At 40.8% G+C, this 19,288-nt stretch overlaps 1 protein-coding gene and 2 long non-coding RNA genes across 9 annotated transcripts in view; 1 reads left to right on the top strand and 2 right to left on the bottom strand.

Annotated features, from left to right (window-relative positions):
• The window catches only part of LOC117227768 (1-phosphatidylinositol 4,5-bisphosphate phosphodiesterase), a 42,764-nt gene extending 35,964 nt beyond the window's left edge, over positions 1 to 6,800 (bottom strand). For 4 of the 6 annotated variants that reach the window (XM_076524250.1, XM_076524253.1, XM_033483270.2 and 1 more), the window contains exon 1: positions 6,457 to 6,542. The gene's annotated coding sequence lies outside the window, so the exon portion shown is untranslated. Of the gene's footprint in view, positions 1 to 6,456 lie in introns of all 6 variants that reach the window. The other 2 variants (XM_076524252.1, XM_076524251.1) reach the window with 2 other exon arrangements.
• On the top strand, positions 1,499 to 16,735 carry LOC117227772 (uncharacterized). 2 transcript variants are annotated; one of them, XR_013034001.1, is made up of 3 exons: positions 1,499 to 1,700; positions 15,358 to 15,698; positions 15,785 to 16,735. It is a non-coding gene; the product is annotated as an uncharacterized LOC117227772 (long non-coding RNA). The 2 variants fall into 2 exon arrangements; XR_004492138.2 differs by lacking the exon at positions 1,499 to 1,700 and adding an exon at positions 14,506 to 14,850.
• LOC143259948 (uncharacterized) lies at positions 8,521 to 12,702 on the bottom strand. The gene is made up of 2 exons (XR_013034000.1): positions 11,750 to 12,702; positions 8,521 to 11,369 (listed from the first exon to the last, which is right to left on the bottom strand). It is a non-coding gene; the product is annotated as an uncharacterized LOC143259948 (long non-coding RNA).
• Positions 16,736 to 19,288: the final 2,553 nt, after the last annotated feature.

The following is a 19,288-nucleotide window of genomic DNA, read 5'->3' as shown; positions in this document are numbered from 1 at the left end:
CACGATAAGTATGCTAGTCATAGTACCACTCCGACACTTAAAAAAAGATTCGAATCAATCAGATCAGTTTGATAAAAATTATTGCGTTTTAAAAGGTGATCGAACACCTTTTCCCAGGGATTGTACTCATTCTTATTAAAAGTGCGATTATAGACTACACGTTCACGTGTTCGCATTCGAATTAACCTCGAATTATTTTCTTCGCAGTTACAATTACTAGAAATGTCTCAATTCTAATAATTTCTTAACGGAAAAAGAAAATGTATATTTATTGTACGTCTTCATTTCTTTGAATACTTAAATATTGACGAGAATGGGACAGATTTTAATTCCGACTTGAAAGAGCAGAAAAACTTTCGCACCTAACAGCTGTTATCACTAGAAATCACGAATCGACTCGTCGAAGTCTGAGAAGAGGTTAGGACCAGGAAATGTTGAAATCTCTGGATTCAGCGTCTTTTAAACAACATTTCAGCAATCTCGCATTAATAGTCGATAATTAAAGTGTTAACGTTTGCCTTACCCGAGCAAAACACTTCCGGCAGCGGTTCCAAATAGGCGATTAATGCGCGAGCCGTGGACACGCTATGGGCGAGGCAAGGGGGGACTGAAAAAACTGCATCGGTTATGGTTCGATCTGTATCCGGCCGCGGACCCGGCCACGAACCTGGAATACCTGGCATAATGACACGCAACACGAGAGCGTACCTCACGCACAGGCGGTCTTGCACAACGAATCACGGCCCTGATGGTCTTGTGGCGTGCTTATGCGGCGTTACGTAACGTCTTAATCGTCGGCCCCGAGCAAAGTGAATGAAACAGTCGGTGAATAGGCGGCTGATGAACACACGGCCAGTTAACGAAGCGGACCGATAAAAGACGCGCGGCCACCGGCAGAAGGGGATAGGAGGGGAGGAGAGAGCGCATGGTTTCCCACTTTCGGAACGTTTTTAAAATATGGCCTGGCATTATGCGCGAAGTGGCTGTTACACTTTCCGCACACATGACCCTAAATACAACGCAAACATTTACACTCCGATACACATAAGTGGAGCGCCGCTTGGAAAATGTTTACACAGCCGATGAATGCCGACCGTCGCGTCGGGTCGCGTCGGGTCGCCTCGCCGCGTTGCCTCGGGTTCCCGAAGATCGGTGGGAAAACGAGCGAGCGAGCGAGCGGGCGCCGCGCCGAGAAATTTCTTCTCGCGTGGCGCGGATTAATCGACGAGCGAGCGACGGTGGTTCAATTACCGCTCGTGGATCGATAATTACGTAACTTCCGCGACGCGGGCCTCGAAGGACAAGCTAAATCGCCGCGACATTGACCGCCGGATCGCTTAATGCGCTCGGCGATCACGGTCGTCGCGTTACAGAAGAATGGAAATGAATGAGGGGGCCACGACCCGCGTCCGCTGACCGTATTAACCGGTTCACCGTGATTCCTGTAATCCGGCTGATTACGGCCGGCCGGTAATTCCCTTGTCGACGCGCACGGAACCGGCTGCACCGACGGCGCCGCGCGATCGGAACGGTTTGTTTTCCAGACAGTGATATTCAAATTGTTTTCGGGGATCTACGGGCGTGGAAACTTTCGCGGAACCGCGGCCGCGTTTGTTTTCGTCTCTGCGTCTAGGCAAACGCGCACCCGTTCGCCGGCGAAGAGAGTCCCGGGCTTCGGGACAGTAGACTTCTATGAATGGGTAAGAGAATATTGAGAATATTGAATGCACGTGCGGCGTCTCCTTTGTTACTTTACAGGAAACTTGTTTGAAGTGATACGTCCGAGGTTATGTAATAAATCTTTCGTATCCTGTGCGCACAAGTATGAGCTTTATCTTACGTAGCATTAACGACGTATGCGAGGAGTACAATGCAGTACATAGTTGAAAGATTATCGTAATTATTTTCTGATAAGTCTGTAGTATTCCGTAGGTAAATTTTCCTCAATTTTGGGCTGATTGTCAGCAATTATAAAAACGAGAAGGCTCGAATAATCGTATTCTCCTCTTCCAAAATTGTCCGTTTTTCTGCACAATCGCAAATTAAAAAGAATTTACTGAACATTGTGAAATCTACATATTTTTTAACGCGATCAACGTTCAATCACAATTGATAATCTTACGCATTGAAAAATGAAGTCGGGGTATTAGTGTAAATTGGTTGATATACTATTTAGTATGATCAAAAACGTGATTACAGTAAATTCTCCCAGATTGACCCTCGGCTTCGAAACAAAAATGGAGAATTTGGGAAAGGAATACACGATTATTTGAGCCTTGAGGCTTGTTTTTATAGTTGTTAATAATCGGCTACTATAAAAACATGCATAAACCAGTTATAGGAGCACAATACAAATGAATAATAATAATAATAATATTAGAATGAATCTTTTAACGCGTATCTTTGAAATATTAATGCTGATTATGATGAGTTAATAAATCTTTTAAAAATCGGAAATTAATAACTCGAGGAAAATTATAAGTATGGTAGAAATGATTTTGTCAATAGTCGCAGAAGTTTTTCAAATAATTATCAGTACAATAAATTCTTCCCAATTTGTCTTCAGCTTGTAAGCAAAAATGGGGAATTTGGGACGAAGAGATACGATTATTCGAGGCTCGCGGCTCATTATAATTATAAAATATAATTAATATAATAATAATATATAATAATATAAACAACAATTATAAAATGAGCTGCAAGACTCGAACAATCGTATCTCCCCCTCTCAAATTCTCCATTTTTGTGCTCAATCTGTGCGTCAATCAGAGAGAATTCACTGTATTTTCATTTCCTATTGCCTCCTTTTAACGTGTCTGCATATTTTCAACGAATTTGCATCAGAAACACTATCATCGCATCTTTTTATCTCGCTGTTGAATTGGTAAAGAATTCTCATTGTCCGATATTCCTCGTTACTTCTCAGTAGAAACTTTTTATTACATACCTAGCACATTGTTTATTTAGATGGTCGTTCGTTATACTTCCACCAGCTATTGTTTTATTGTACGCGCAAGTTTTCTTTTCCGATCTCTGATGTGCATAAACTTTTTGCAGCTGTTACCTCGACGTTAAAAGACTGATTGGAAAGTCTCGGAGATACATTTCTTAATTGAAGTTCTCCGGACTGATAACTTAACTAGATTCAGAAACAGGACGAACTTTTCTCATCCTGAATATAAGAAATGCAACAGCAATCGTATTAAGTGAAAAGGAGGGAGTGGAAAAAGTCTGTCACACACGAACACCGGATTCGATTCGTATCGAGTAATACACGAGTCTGAGAAATGTTCTACTTCGAGTAGTATGATAAACGTAATACGTTTCAACTCGTAACTGTCGTAAGATTTGTGAGACCAGGCGTACAGTAGCGAGGCTAATTAACGTAATTGATTCGATGATTTGTCAGGCTCATGCAATACAATATTAATATTATCGGACAATAATATTATCAATTACAATGAATTATTATACAGGGTGTCCCAAAAATGCCTCGCAATCCGAAAGTGGCGGGTTCCTCAGGAGGACAAAAAATAAATTGGAACAGTGTAGTAATAATAATCTTTTATCCCCTTTCTCTTCGTTATTCGGCACGGTGGCTTAACTGTAAAAAATGGACCGGACTTTTATCCGACTTAATACATTTAAGGACATAAAAAAAAAAGTTTCAGTCCCGGCATAAAGAATTTATGACTCGATTTTTCCGTGAAAGTGATCCGATGCCCGCGCAAGGGTTGCAAAATCTAGTTTACTTTGCCGATACACCATTTTCACGCAAAACCTTTTAACCTGTTGCACCTTCCGTCGCAGAACATGTACTCTCTACGCTTTTCAATCGCGCGCGGTCACCTTGATCATTTCAATAATCATCCGCGTAGCTCCACGATAAGATCCAGCGTTAGGAAATAATTCTTAGATCTTCGAAAACCTACGAAACAGTCGCGGCTAGGCGTTGTACAGTCCGGGAGGAAATTATATGTCGCGATCGCAACAGCGAAATTTTACACTCCCGAATCGGCGGAGATTTATTATTGTTGCCATGACGTTCAAGGTCAATTCCCTCTGGCCCGAATTGTATTCTATTCGTCGCGAAACAATCGGTCAAAAGTCCGCTGTCCACATAAAAAAAAAATCTACGTCGAAGTTCCGGTGATTTTCGAACGCGTTGTTGTTTCACGGAAAATCAATGCGGAAAACAATTAGCAAAATTTATTATTATTCAGGGAAAAGAAATGCTCTCGAATTCCTTTTGTTCCGTCAATCGCGCGTTATTTATTCTATACTTGATCGTTAAAATATAAGAGCGTTACAAATGCTGCGCATAAAAAAGCGTCGGAACTTTAGCGTCGTTACTTTTTTTATGCGAGCATTGACTATGGATCTATTGTTTCGATTGTCGAGACGAACGGAATACAATTCAAGCGAGAGAAAAATTAATCGTGAATATCATGGTCGAGATAAATTTTACAGGCATTTTCTGCGCCTGTCGTGACGTATCAGATGGATAAGTGTGAAATCCATACTTTACTCGATAATTTTGCAATAAAATTATAGGTATAATTATATATATAATAAATTATATTAAATAATTATATATAATTATACATAATGATAAATTATATTTAATAATCATATATATAATTATACTTAATAATAAATTATATTAAATAATTGTATATAATTGTATATAACAATAGATTATATTAAATAATTATATATATAATATTATATATAGCAATAGCTTATACTAAATAATTAAATATATAATTGTAAACATAATTTCCTTCCGTCGAGTAACAACGAACACATTTCTCGGCCGAAACTCCGAGAGATCGTCCCAGGCAAAATTCACTTAGGCGATCTCTCCTACAAAACGGCGACCGGAGCTGGAATCTCGTCCGAAGCCAGCGACGCAAAAGCATCGAGTTTTCCCGTCGCGCGGCGCGGGAAGTTCTAGCGAGCGTAGGCGAGGCGTCGCGATACGCTCCCGTCGGAATTCATCCGTGAACTCCGACTCCGAAACCAGGCAGCAGCTGTTCCCCGAGCGAGCATCGCCGCCACCGCCGCCACCGCCGCCGGGGCGATATAACCCGTCGAATTAGCGGGCGCGCGTACAAGTTTGCGAAGAATGGACACCGCGCGCGCGGCGTGTTGCCGCTTCTAACGAGCGCGGCAACACCCGAGGCGCCTTGTTTCTTCGCTCGTTAGAGCGGCCTGCCATCCGGCGAGAAGGTCAAAAGTCAGTCTCGAGGGGAAAATGAGCGGCGGGGAAGCGGCGCGGCGGACGCGGGCGCGGGACGGAGGAGGAGGCGTTTGATAAAGTGGTTGACGGCCGATGACAAGTTAATATCGGGCAAACGGCAAGGTGGCCGGAGGGCTCGCGCGACCGCGAGCCAATAATTCGTAATGGACAGGACACGTCCTCTGGCGTCGGATGATCTCCCATACCCGCGGAGGGGTTGGCTATGTGTTTGTCCCCCGGTGTTTCCCGGCCATGCTCCGGATTCCCTTGACCTCGAAAATCCTTCGGGACTCGCCCGACGAGTCAGGGTCGTGCGGATCCCCATCGTCCCTCCGTTCCCCTCCCGGCCCCTCGAACGCCCTTCTTTTCCTTTACCCCGATCGGCTCGGCTCCTTCGTCCCTCGCGTCCTACGCGCGACCTTCCGTTCGTCCTTGCCCAGGACGCTCGCGCGGCCGTGCGGCGCGCACGATTTCTCTGGGTGTCCCGCGGAAACACGATGCTCGCGCGCGCCAACACGCATGAGCGACACGCAAACAGCACGGCGAGAAGAAGAGGACACGAGCGAGTCTCTGGAGTCCGTGAGAGGTAACGAACAATCGGACCGAGCCGAAGAAGACAGGAAGAAGAGGAGAAGAAGAGCGGAGGAGTGGGAGGAAGGGGAAGAGGAACCGCTGGAAGAAGGAGAAGGGAACGTCGGCCGACGGGAGCTGGAGAAAAGAGGACGCCGCGTGAGACGCCTGAGCGCTGGAACTCTGTGTATAACCCGTGCAGAAAGAGAGAGAGAGAGAGAGCGTTATGCTAATGGTCATCCTGGAAGGAAGCTTCCTTCGCGGCTCGATTACGCACGGCGTTAATCGATGCGATCGGTTAATTGAACCGAGGACTGCCTTCTACGGGAAAATTCGAAATGCCCGATCCGACGGCTACCGAGTCGATCTACGCGAGTCTACGGGGATCGATGTCGATCTTGTTGTACAGGCCTGGTTGAACGCTCGGCTCTAGGAAAGTCTCTCGTCGCAGGTAATTTGTACGGTTAACGCGCGTCAAGGTTTCGGACGGGACGCGACGCGTGTCCGTGACGTCCAGTGACCATGGACGGATGTCTGGCGCACGCACGCATGCACGCACGCACGCACGACACGCGTACTACAAACGTATACCGCGCGTCCAGCGAACGCGATGTCTGCTCTGTGTTACGATGTGTTCGCCTTACCGTGTGCGAAATGACCGGCTGTACGACGACGACGAGGACGACGATCGGGCCACGATCCGTACATATTCTCTTGCACGGTACCCCCTCGCACCGGGCCCCGACACTGGATCACGGGAATGCAGAGACCACCACCACCGTCCAATGGCTCGCGGGAAAATAAAGAAAAATAAAAAAAAAACACGAAGCCGCCGACCGGACAGTTGTGCGAGGAGCACGCGTTTCCTCGGTGCGACACCACTGGACGCCTTTCAGGCGCGGCGGAAGAAACTGACGGTGCGGCACCGTCTGTTGACGGGCAAGCCACCAGCCTGGCTCGATACCGTCCGTTTCTTCTCTGCGCGCATGTGCCGACGTCGAGCGACTTGCCATCGCCGCCTCTGTTCCCACCGTGCTCCGCCGGCAAACAGGGTCCCTCGACGACGGATCACTCTAGCCGGAGTGATCGCGATTTCGAGCATTTCGCGCGCGGGAAATATCGGTGATTTTTTTGGAAAGATACACTTTTTTTAACTGTTTGATGTATTGTTTTCTTCGTGGTTACTAAGATTGGGAATTTTTCGATTGGAACAATTTATTAGGAGGGAAAGAAAATTGATGTGTAAATTAATGTATATACGTATACATTTATATTTGATATATTTTATATATATATATATATATATATATATATATATATATATATATATATATATATATTATATTATATTATGATATTTTATATATTTTATGTATAAATTAACTAACTAAAATTAATTTAATTGAATGTTTAAATATTGACGATAAGAGATTAGAATTTTATTCCAATTTTAAGGAACAGAATGACTTCTATACTCGACAAATTATTAATAGAAATTTTAACGACGAGTCGGACTCGTCGAAGTACGGCAAGGGGTTAAGAAACATTTAATATTTGAAAAAAATAATGATAAGATTTTGATAACAAGTACACGACGAGTATCTTTAGAATTTCAAAGAGGGATTCTTTCAAATTTCTTTGACAATTCCGCGACAGGCGATAACCAAAGAAATTGTTTATATAGCTGTATACTAAATTAAATTTTTGCAAATTTGTAACTCAGTCTGGGATGGTTCTCTTAGTTGTAGATATATGTGAATAGAAAAAGCGGTATATCCGAGAATGATGCTTTTAGTCGTTCATTATCCGATATTTGTAAACATTTAACATTACCAACTGCCTATAGAGAAAGTATTTTCTAGACGTTGAACTATTTTTCCCGTAGACAGTTAAAAAATTTGAAATGACGTAGAACATTAAATGCGTTAGCTTTTTTGCAACACAACAAAATGTTAATCGATTAGTTGCATTAAACAAATAAGTTAGGTAAAAGTCCAATGTATTCGGTTTTATGTCCTACTGCACCACTTTAATTGTAATTAAATTTCTTCTTCTTCTTCTTCTTCTTATTACTGTTATTCTTATTACTACTATTGTTGTTACACAACTTATTATTCTTAATGTTATATTATATACCAACGTCATTCGGCGATCATCGCTTTTTCATTGAACACCAACGTCATTTCATTATCTTCTTATCGAACATCCTGAAATCTTCTTTAAGCCATGATTTCACCCTTGACTCATCCTCAAACTCTGCTTCATCCTCGACCTCTGTCCTTACCGTATTATACCTGAACCTTTTCCTCGCCAGGTCACACTAACCCTTGTGATTTTCTAAACCCCTCACGGCTCAGGTAAGGACATCGACTTTCTCTGAACCCAGAGCGCTTCAAAACCTGCAGCAGTGCAGTTTTCTTCAAAACGTGCCGAGATAATATTATTATATTATTGATATATATTACATATCGATAATAATTGATATCATTAATAATTTAATTAATTAATTAATTTAGTAAACTATTAATTAAATAAATAAATTGTGAATGATATCAATAATAATTGATATCATTAATAATTTATTATCGATATGTAATATATATCAATAATATAATAATATTATCTCGGCACGTTTAATAAATAAATAGTTCCTGTAAATTTCATTGATGAATTGAATTTCCTGAATTTCAAGATCGACCAAATTGCAGTATGGTTTCTAAAGCAACGTTAGCCACTGCTCATTTATGTTCATAAATGTATACATTATACAATGTAATTAGTGATACTACCAAGAGATATATGAGGGGAACGGGGGGTCCTGCATGATGCAAAAATTAAGACGAAATCGTAGAACAAGATTTCATCGATACTCTATTCGACATTTCGCGTTCAAGGACAATGTGTTCAAGTATCTACAAGAAGCATTCCTAATAGATCGTAAACGGACGCGGCAACCGATTCCCGTTCAAATAATGCACGCGCATTATGAAACGCGCACGTGAAAAATACCTGTTTGATAAGTTTTTGTACGTTTCATCGAACGGGTATGTTATAACAGTTAAGACGACCGCGATCAATAATTAGCAAGTTAACGAATCGAACACGTGTGACGCACACGTGTCAAGAGATAGGGTCCCCGAATGTCGAATTCATCGGCCGCGTGACGCTATTTTTCTTTTTTTTGTTCACAGCATCCAAAGATCCGCGGAGAATTTCGTTTTCTCGCGGATCCAAGAACGTGCGTTGTAAACGAATTCTTTTCTCTCTCTCTCTCTCTCTTTTTCTTTTTTCAGGGTAGCCAGATCTGGACAGAATATTTTAGCCGCGGGCAGAAAGTTATCGGAAACAGTAAATCCCGAATGGTATTCGGGGAAGAAACTAGGAAATATTATTTTTATGTTTATCCAGTCGAGTCTCGGAGTCTGTGTAATAACAAGATATTTCGAAAAACTAAACTCTTTTAAATCCGGCACATTCACGCACGAACTTTTGCGCAGTTCGATCCGAAGAATTCGAGCTGCAACGACGAATGGAAACAGTTTTTTTCTTTTTTCAGTCGGAGTGCGCGGGTCATAAATTTTTTTACGATACTAACAATTTTACTGCATTTACTTTCCAAGTTATACTCGGCCTCGCGATGTTTCGCTTGACCGTGGAATTTCGTCGGGCCACGCGATGCGATGGCTGCCGTGGAATCGGCAACGGAAGAATTGCGGAGAATCGTCGGAACGTTGATACGTTTAGCATTCGATTCACTTTAAACGAACAATCGAAGCTAATCGATCGTTTCACCAGTTAGCTGTGGCGCCTCTTTCTTAGAAAGCGTACCTACAGAGTGTCCCAAAAATGTCTCGCAATCCGAAAGTGGCGGGTTCCACGGGTGATTCGAAGTAACTTTTTCCTTTACAAAAATTTTCTCCGAGGCACCGTGAACGAGTTATTAACGAAAAACAGTGACCAATGAGAGGCGAGCTCAGCTAGCGCGAGGCGACTGAGCCAGTGGGCGGAACTGGGCTTCGTGCGCTGGTTGGCTGGGCCGCCTCGCGTCAGCCGCACTCGATTCTTATTGATCACTGTTTTTTCAGTAATAACTCGTTAACGGTGCCTCGGAGAAAATTATTGCAAAGGAAGAAGCTGCTTCAAATAATCCGAGGAACCCGACATTTCTGGATTACGAGACATTTTTGGGACACCCTGTATATTAGCACTTTGCACGTCGAACACCAATATCGTGATTCTTTTCTAATCTTATTTTTATAGCAATGTTAACACCTTCGTGCAGGATTCGCCTGAAAATATTCTAAACATCTTGAAATTTGGGAATATGTTTTTCTTTTCACTAAAATTACAATTTAAATAGCCAATGGTCACTACTTTTTACGTACGACGAGTATACTCGTCGTGACGCAAAATACTGTCGCTTCTCCATGACGACTATACTCGTCAAACACAGCTAAATTTAAAAGATTAAGGGAATTCCTTATTTTGAAGGGAGGTCACTACTCGACGAGTATACTCGTCACGGTACAAAATATTTCCACTTCTCCATGACGAGTATACTCGTCGTGCGTAAAAAGTAGTGACCTCCCTTCAAAATAGTGAGTTCGCTTAACCCAGTTAGCTGTGTTTGACGAGTATACTCGTCATGACAGAAAATACAGCCACTTCTCCGTGACGAGTATACTCGTCAAACACAGCTCTAACAGATTAAGGGAACTCCCTACTTTGAAGGGAGGTCGCTACTTTTTACGCATGACGAGTATACTCGTCGTGACATAAAATACTGTCGTTTCTCCATGACGAGTATACTCGGCGAACACAGCTAACTGGTTAAGGAAACTTCGCGAACAGCCATAAAGAGCACCGTCTCCTAACGCGCTATATGTTATATAAAACATGCAAAATAAATCCATAAGTAATGCGAACGTGTTCGATGACACAAGGTCGACCCGAGGAATACACGCTGTTTCACGCAATTGCTCGTCGTATCTCGCGTTCAAATAAAATACAGCTGCGCTTACCGCGTGCGCGTCCCGGCACTTCCGTGTCTGGGGCACTTACATACAGTATCATTCATTCTCCTTCGAGGTTGCGGGATACCGAAATTACACCAGATGTGTGGGAAGCTCGTTTCGGACCCAGTATATTTAGATTCTTATAGTGCACGATAATTAGAAGCCCAGGCAATTTCAAGGACGCTCGAATAGCGACGGCTTGTTAAATATTTAATCGCGCACACCGTAATATCCCTTCCTGGATCAAACAAAAAAACCAGCAAGCTCGAGAAACGCAGGCGAGCATTTTTTGTTCGATTTCACGGACGCGTAGGTCCGGACGAATCCGGGCCACCGGTAATCAAAATCGTGTGTCTCTGCGACCACTTTTTCCTGCTGGAATATCCCGCCGTGTCATCGAGCATATTCGGTAAATTTTTACCACGTTTTTCCTTTGGTAAAACAGAAATGGACAATTTGGGGAGACGAGATACGATTATTCTAGTCTTGCGGCTCATTTTTACAGTTGCTGATTGTTAACTATTGTAAAATTCTATTTAAGTCTGTAAAATAATAATAATAATATATTATAATAACAGTACTAATATGTAATAGTAATAATAATAGTACATAATAATAACAGTACTAATATATAATAGTAATAATAATAATATATAATAATAACAGTACTAATATATAATAGTAATAATAATAATATATAATAATAACAGTAGTAATATATAATAGTAATAATAATAATATATAATAATAACAGTACTAAAATATAATAGTAATAATAATAATATATAATAATAACAGTACTAATATATAATATATAATAATAGAACCAATATATAATAGTAATAATAATAGTACTAGTATATAGTAATAATAATGATATAAAATTCCACATAAAGTCTATACAAAAGTCCATTTTTGTTACCAAGCCGAAGGAAAATTAGGGAGAATTTTCTGCATTGTTATTGTAATTTCCAAGACACTCCTTTCCAGCTTGCGGAACCATTGAATTACCGCAGCTGCGCCGAAGAGTTCACGTGAGATTGATATTTCCAACGACGCATCATCGGTGAAACGTGGAACCGTATCGTTGTTTCGCGTGCACTTAGCCGAACAGAATCGGGAAAGAATTGTCCGCGTATGAAACACGCGGGCCGACGAAGTATCCGATGGCGTTCCGGTGAGAGAATGGAAGTCCGAATCGGACGAGATATAAATACATACATACATACATACATACATACCCTTCCGTGTGAATAGAGCGAAGTCAGTCAAGTCGGTTTCCGATACTTTTACGGGCCGGTCATATGTAAATAAATATGCCACTCTGATCCGCGGGCACGGTAATAAAAATAAAATATGATCGCGACTATATTAGCGTTCAGCCGACCGGGGCAAAAGGTGAGACGCTTCTTCGTTAGATTTTTTACCTTTTACAACGAATGCTGGACACGTGGCTCTCGCCTCGATAACGATGAACCGTTGCACTTATGTAGTTCGATTTTTTTGCTTCCGGTGCTCGCAGAGGAAATCGGGGAAAATGGAAATAGATTCCTAACGAAGCGAAGTTTCCCTCGGCGAGCTTGCATAGCGTTTGGATATTCTTGCGTAAGGTCAAGCGGCACGGTCGTTCGAGAGCTGTACGTGCCATGGAGGTCCCACAATTTGCGTCTGACAATGGTGTCTAAGCCATAAAAATGCCTCGAACGTCGTCGCTTTGTCAACCGGCAATTGCTTGATTATTCTTGGCCCAGCTACGGTTTCGAGTACGCTATGTTTAGGACCTATTTCAAGATTTAACAGAGCCGGAAACTTCGTCGCTAAATCTAGTTAGTCTGACACGCGACGTTGTCCTTAATCTTCGTTACCTAAGGGAAGGACAGGTTAACTTCGTTCCGGATTTCGTCAACCTCGCAGCGCGATGTGTCGGGACCCGCTACGGACGACAGGAGAGTGCAAGAGAGTGCAGTTGTCTATCAGCCGAGCACGTGCAACGATCGGTGTCGATTTCGTTCAGAAACGCTCCGCTGAAAGACGCCAAGGCGCTCCGCGAAAGTACGACCGCGCGCGTCGGTACACTGAAACACAGTAGTGTGGTAAATTAATAGTAATATAAGTAGTATAATAATATAATAATAATAGTAATATAAAATAGTATAGTAAATTTTCCCTAATTTTTTCTTGAGCTTGAAGACAAAAATGGAGAATTTGGGAAGAGGAGATGCGATTACAGTAATTTCTCCCTAACTCGCGCTCAGATTGACATAACCTTGACATAACCGCGCGCGTCGGTACACTGAAACACAGTAGTATAGTAAATTAATAGTAATATAAATAGTAATGTAATAATAATAGTAATATAAAATAGTATAGTAAATTTTCTCTAATTTTTTTTTTGAGCTTGTAGACAAAAATTACGAATTTGGGAAGAGGAGATACGATTACAGTAATTTCTCCCTAATTTGCGCTCAGATTGACATAACCTTGACATAACCGCGCACGTCGGTACACTGAAACACAGTAGTATAGTAAATTAATAGTAGTATAAATAGTAATATAATAATAATAGTAATATAAAATAGTATAGTAAATTTTCCCTAATTTTTCTTGAGCGAAGCCCTATTATCATTTCCGTATCGCGATCGTCGTTGCCGATATTTCAGAAATTTAAACTTCTTAGTGAGAATCGAGTATTCCGTATACCTCGTTTGTACTACGGTACGTTTCATGACTGGGAAGCAACAAACATTTATTTGTTGTTGACGGCGAAGCATTCTACCCTCGTTTCATAAAGCGTAACAATTCTAAATCCGAGTCCGCCTAGTCACTCTCTTACGGTAAAGTAGAATACAGGTAGAATACAAATTCTACTTTACCATAGAAGACTTAGCAAATGAAATGAAATCGAACTGTTGTTAGTTGCAAATTATAACAGACGCTTTGTATGATTTTTAGTAAAACGTTGCATAAAGTTCGGGTTAAGCCTAAATAAATGCATTATTATAATTCTTATAAGGTATATTAGATTAGTCACTCTTAATGTTCTAGTGGTTATTATTGCATAATCTTGTTTAGAATTATTTAAAATTTATATTCTACTTTACCGTAGAAAAGTTAGCAAATGAAATGCAATTTTTCTAGATCAATACCAATTATTTCTTTGCGTTTACAACCAAAATTAGAAGGATTATAAAAAAGAAAGAATATAAGAAAATAATGTTAACATATCGAAAACAATTTATATAGAAATCACTTTATTAAAAATCTTTACTCTTACACGTAGCAAGTTTTATATCCTAGTTTAGAATTTTTAGTAGAAATTCTAGTTGTGCAGCTGTCAGCACGATTTTCTAGTATTATATTTTATAAGCATTTATCGATATTATGGTTATAATATATTTGCCGTTCCAATTTCTGACACGTGTCGCAGTAGAAATGAGGTATACCTAATGCTCTATTCTTACCAAGAAGCTCAAACGGAAATGCCGGTAACGACGAGTGTGCACGGAATCAATAATAGGGTGCTAGCACCCTAATTTTATGTGACAAGAAATACATTAATTAATAACTCTAATCGTATACCTCGCCTGTGTAAAAAAAGATACCATTGTACGGTATTTCGTGTTTTCCAGGTTCGACTGTTTTACTGACTCGATATTTTATGACTGATTCCAGCGACCTCTTTTCATGGACAAGGGTTTCCTAATGGATTCACTAATGTAATTTTGCTCGATATGAAAAGTCTGCGCGAGTAATAAATGAATGTTGGCACAGTCGTCTCTCAACAATTGAGAATTGCAAAACGATGCCTGTGACAGAAGCAGAATGTTTACGCGCTGCAAGATTTATCTACTTGTCCGAATCATACTAAAACTTTGTATCGTGATTGTGGTTTATGTTTTCATTGTGATATCATTGTCTTATACCATATCTATGTAAATATCTGTAACGAGGCATTATGTCATCCAAAGGTCATCATGCAGCAGGTCGTTGAATTCGTCTCGACGTCGCCTACAATGCTATGAGGTTAGAATTACCCAGTTCCGTTTAAAAATATAACGGCGATCTTGTTTTTTTTATCGAAAATCAATTCCTTTTTAAATTTAAACAATTGCAATTTCTCGTCAAGGTTAAATACTAATTAACTTTGATAAACATTATTTTGTCAGATTATCGGAAGGGGATGAAAATCGTGGGGACTAATATAATATACATAATATAATATAATATAATATAATATAATATAATATAATATAATATAATATAATATAATATAATATAATATAATATAATATAATATAATATAATATAATATAATATAATATAATATAATATAATATAATATAATATAATATAATATTATATATATATATAATAATCTTGACATAACCTTGTACAATTTCTTTCGACAACAATAATGTCAGCGAATCAGGAATGTATTATTCAATTGTCATTTGAAATCAAATCTGTTTGCGAATATTCTATACTAATAATAATGCTAATTGATCAAGCCAACTGACGTGGTTCTCACAGTTTCAGCGCAGATCACAGTCAGCTGTGGCAACAGCGAAGGTTTATTTATCGACGGACATCATGACTTTCTCAAGTGTACACAAGCGAGGAATGAAAAATTCGCCGAAGACCGCGCGCGCACGGGGAGGAATTTTCGCGTTCCCGAAACGCGATCCACGTGATAAACGGTTCAATCACGCAGAAATCCCGGCCCCGGAGAAAAGAAGGCGGCGTTGGTTACAAGCCGTGGGTCGGCGCTCCTGAAAAATAAAACACTGTCGGGTGGTAAGGATTTTTCTCTCCCGGAAAGTACTCTCAGGTGCGGCATTCCCGATCCCAAAGAGGCTTAAACGACAGAACGGGTCAGCGATGTTTTTATTTATTGTCCGGACGAGTCGCTCGCTTCTGCCTAGCACGTACTCGCCGCGTAATACATCTTTCCTTTTAGACTCTCACTGGATCGACGTCACCACGCCGGAGATAAGGTCAGCAACTGGTCCTCGATGGAATGGTGAAACCCCAATAGAGCTCTCCTGCAGTCGACAGAGAACGTTATGGGACGCTGCGAGGCGATACAAATCGGCGGCGAGTTCGCTTTCTCAGATCCGTAAAGTTGGTCGATCAGGTTCCATTCGACTATCTATTTTCTAGTTATTGTTCCGCGACGCGAGGACGCTGCAACAAGGCCACGATAGTTATGCAATGCATAAAATATTGTTATGAATGTGAAATTTTTGGGATATTTGCATTTTTATGGAAAAAGTTCTACGGTAATGGTTAGGCTAAATTTTCTTTTCGTGGCCATTTGTTTCTGTGAATTAAAGACGTCTTAATCGGATAACTGTGTTCGACGAGTATACTCGTCATGGAGAGTGGCAGTATTTTCTGTTACGACGAGTATACTCGTCGAACATAGCTAATTGGTTAAGCGAACTCTCTATTTTGAAGGGAGGTCGCTACTTTTTACGCTCGACGAGTATACTCGTCATGGAGAAGTGGCAATATTTTGTACCATGACGAGTATACTCGTCGAGCAGTGACCTCCCTTCAAAATAAGGGAGGTCACTACTTTTTAAGCTCGACGAATATGCTCGTCATAGAGAAGTGGTAATATTTTGTACCATGACGAGTATACTCGTCGAGTAGTGACCTCACTTCAAAATAAGGAATTCTCTTAATCTTTTAAATTTTATCCCTTATTTCCTTAATCTTTTTAATCTTTTAAATTTAGCTGTGTTTGACGAGTATACTCGTCACGGAGAAGTGACAATATTTTGCGTCACGACGAGTATATTCGTCGCGCGTAAAAAGTAGCGACCTCCTTTCAAAATAGGAAGAAAATGTTATTTCTAATAACGATTAAGTATAGAGAATTATTATAACATGATATATATATATATATATATATTAATATAATATGTTATATTTATTAATATTAATATTAATATTAATAACAATTGAATTAGATACATACTTATATATATATAAGTACGTTTCTAGAACCGCGATCTTTTGACACATTTTATGTAATATATATACTGTATATTATATAGTTATTATATTATATTATATATTATATATATATATATATTATATTATATATATAATCTATATATATATATCTATAGATTATATTATATAGTTATTATATTATATTATTATTAATTATTATATTATATATATATAATAATTTATTAGATAATAATTTGGGAATAGGAAGTACGATTATTATATTATATATAAATATATATAATAATCTTACCTCCTCTCCCCAAATTGTCCATTTTCGTGTACAAGTGTACCGGGGGCCGATTAGTAGGTAGAATTTACTCCAGTTCCCGTGTCCTCGCCGATTAATCTGAATTGGTTGGCTCGGGCAAGGAAATTTCAGGCTGTAACTAGCCATCACGCGACGGAGCGCACGACAAGTATCCGCACGCTCGAGAAACTCGCGGTTCTGCGTCGCGTGTGACGTGGCACGGTCCGATTAGTCTCCTAATAAGGTCTCTCGCCTCCGCGTGCTTCGCCGCCTACGCGCGCCGCAAACAATTCCAGCGCCGCCGAAGGGGAGAGCGTTCCGTCCAGTTCGGCTCCTCGGGACAGCATGTCGGCGGGAGGGGGAAAAACAGGAAAATTAGTATGGACAGGGAAACGGGTCTGGGCTGTGTGCGGAAGGAGGAGCCCCGCTCGGCCGCCGGACGGCGTCCTCCTTTTTCGGAGAAACTGACTCGACAGACCGCAGGGGTGTAAACCCTCGTTCTGAATATGCATGACAGTTCCCTTTTTCGTCGGTGCCATCGTCGGATTTTCTCCGTCGGTCGGCGCCGTACGCGCTGCTCCCTCTTTCCGATGCTCCGCTCCTCTTAACCCGAGCGCCGGCCTCCCCCGCTGCGAAATTAACTCGCATTCCGAGCTTCCTTTGATGTCGCTCCAAATATGTGTGCCCGGCGTTCTGTGTGTGTGTGTGTGTGTGCGCGCGCGCGTGTGTGCGGGCGACGACGATCGCCGGGCCTAGCGCCGCAGCTGTGCGAATGAGCATCGAATTCTGGATACGTGCACTCGCTTACAGAGATAACGATACATTCCTTGGCCCATTCCTGGACAGTAGATTACGCACGCGCTCCCGTATGTGAATTGACATCCCGGCTCGCCCATATTTCCCGCGGACAACAGCTTCTATTAGGATTGCATTACGCCTCTATTGTCACAGGCCCGAAGGCAGAGCCGCGGCGATCGTGTTTTGTTGGTTCGATTAATTCAGCATTTTTCGAAACGATTTAAACAAGTGTGTAACTATTAAGTCTACCGGAAAGTTCTGTCCGATAGTGTCACTTCAAGTTTCAATCCATATGCACATGTTGATTTGAGACATATATGACTATCTCTCTTTATCATTGCATTTACACACATGTACTCTCCTAAATTTCCTGAAACAAAGATGTATCATGTTATTATTAAGTGAGACGCGATCGTGAAAACATGGCTGCCGATGATAATGCCAGACCACATGCTGCTTCGGCGACTCGTCAGAAAATCGCAGAGCTAGGCTGGGAAATTCTGTCGCATCCGCCATACTCCCCAGACCTAGCACCCGAAGATTATCGCTTGTTTCTCTCTTTGCAAAACTTTTTACAGGAAAAAAATTCAAAACCGAAGCTGATGTCAATCAAGCACTAGTTGAGTTCCTCGCCTCCACGCTGGCAAGAAGTCATCAGTAACGATGGAAAGTATATTCTACAATAAATATTATTAAATGTATGAAAATTGTGTTATATTTCAATTCAAAAACGGACAGAACTTTCCGGTAGACCTAATCAGTTGACAAGAATGATATTTGTATTGGGTTGGCGAGAAAGTAGCGTTATGCTTGCATTGTCATTCTTTTGTTAAGGTTATAATTCTTTTCTCTTCTGCTTTGGTAGTTGACACGATTAGGTTATAGAAACACTATAGAAACAAATTCGGTGCAGTTTTGTTTACAACTGATAGTTTGCTGTCAATTTTAACCACGGAGTTCAGAAATAAACATTTCCGACACATTTTACTTAAAAAGAAAAAGAAAGAAAGAAAACGGCCGAGGCTCGCAAAGAGATACGTGAAGTTTATGGTTATTAGTTTGGCAACAAAGTAATTTCGGTTTGCACCAATAGGTAGCGTTATGCTTGCATTGCAATTCTTTTGTTAAGGTTATAATTTTTTTGTTTTCTGCTTTGGTAGTTGACACGTTTAGGTCACTATAGAAACAAACACGAAACACTGCGTTTCGCAGTGCTTTAATGAACTCTTGGTCTATCATGTTCCTAGAATATAACATAGAAGAATTTTTATTGCTACTTTTGTGTTTCTAGATACTGATAGAAGTTTGCTTCCTTATTGATCGTGTTGTAAGACACATTTTTCTACAGTCTGAGTTTACATTGCGTTGGCAATAAAGTAATTTCGGTTTGCACCA

This window comes from Megalopta genalis, chromosome 8 (genome assembly GCF_051020955.1).
Source record: "Megalopta genalis isolate 19385.01 chromosome 8, iyMegGena1_principal, whole genome shotgun sequence".
Classification (NCBI taxonomy): Eukaryota; Metazoa; Arthropoda; class Insecta; order Hymenoptera; family Halictidae; genus Megalopta; species Megalopta genalis.
This window is presented reverse-complemented; position numbering and strand designations above follow the sequence as displayed.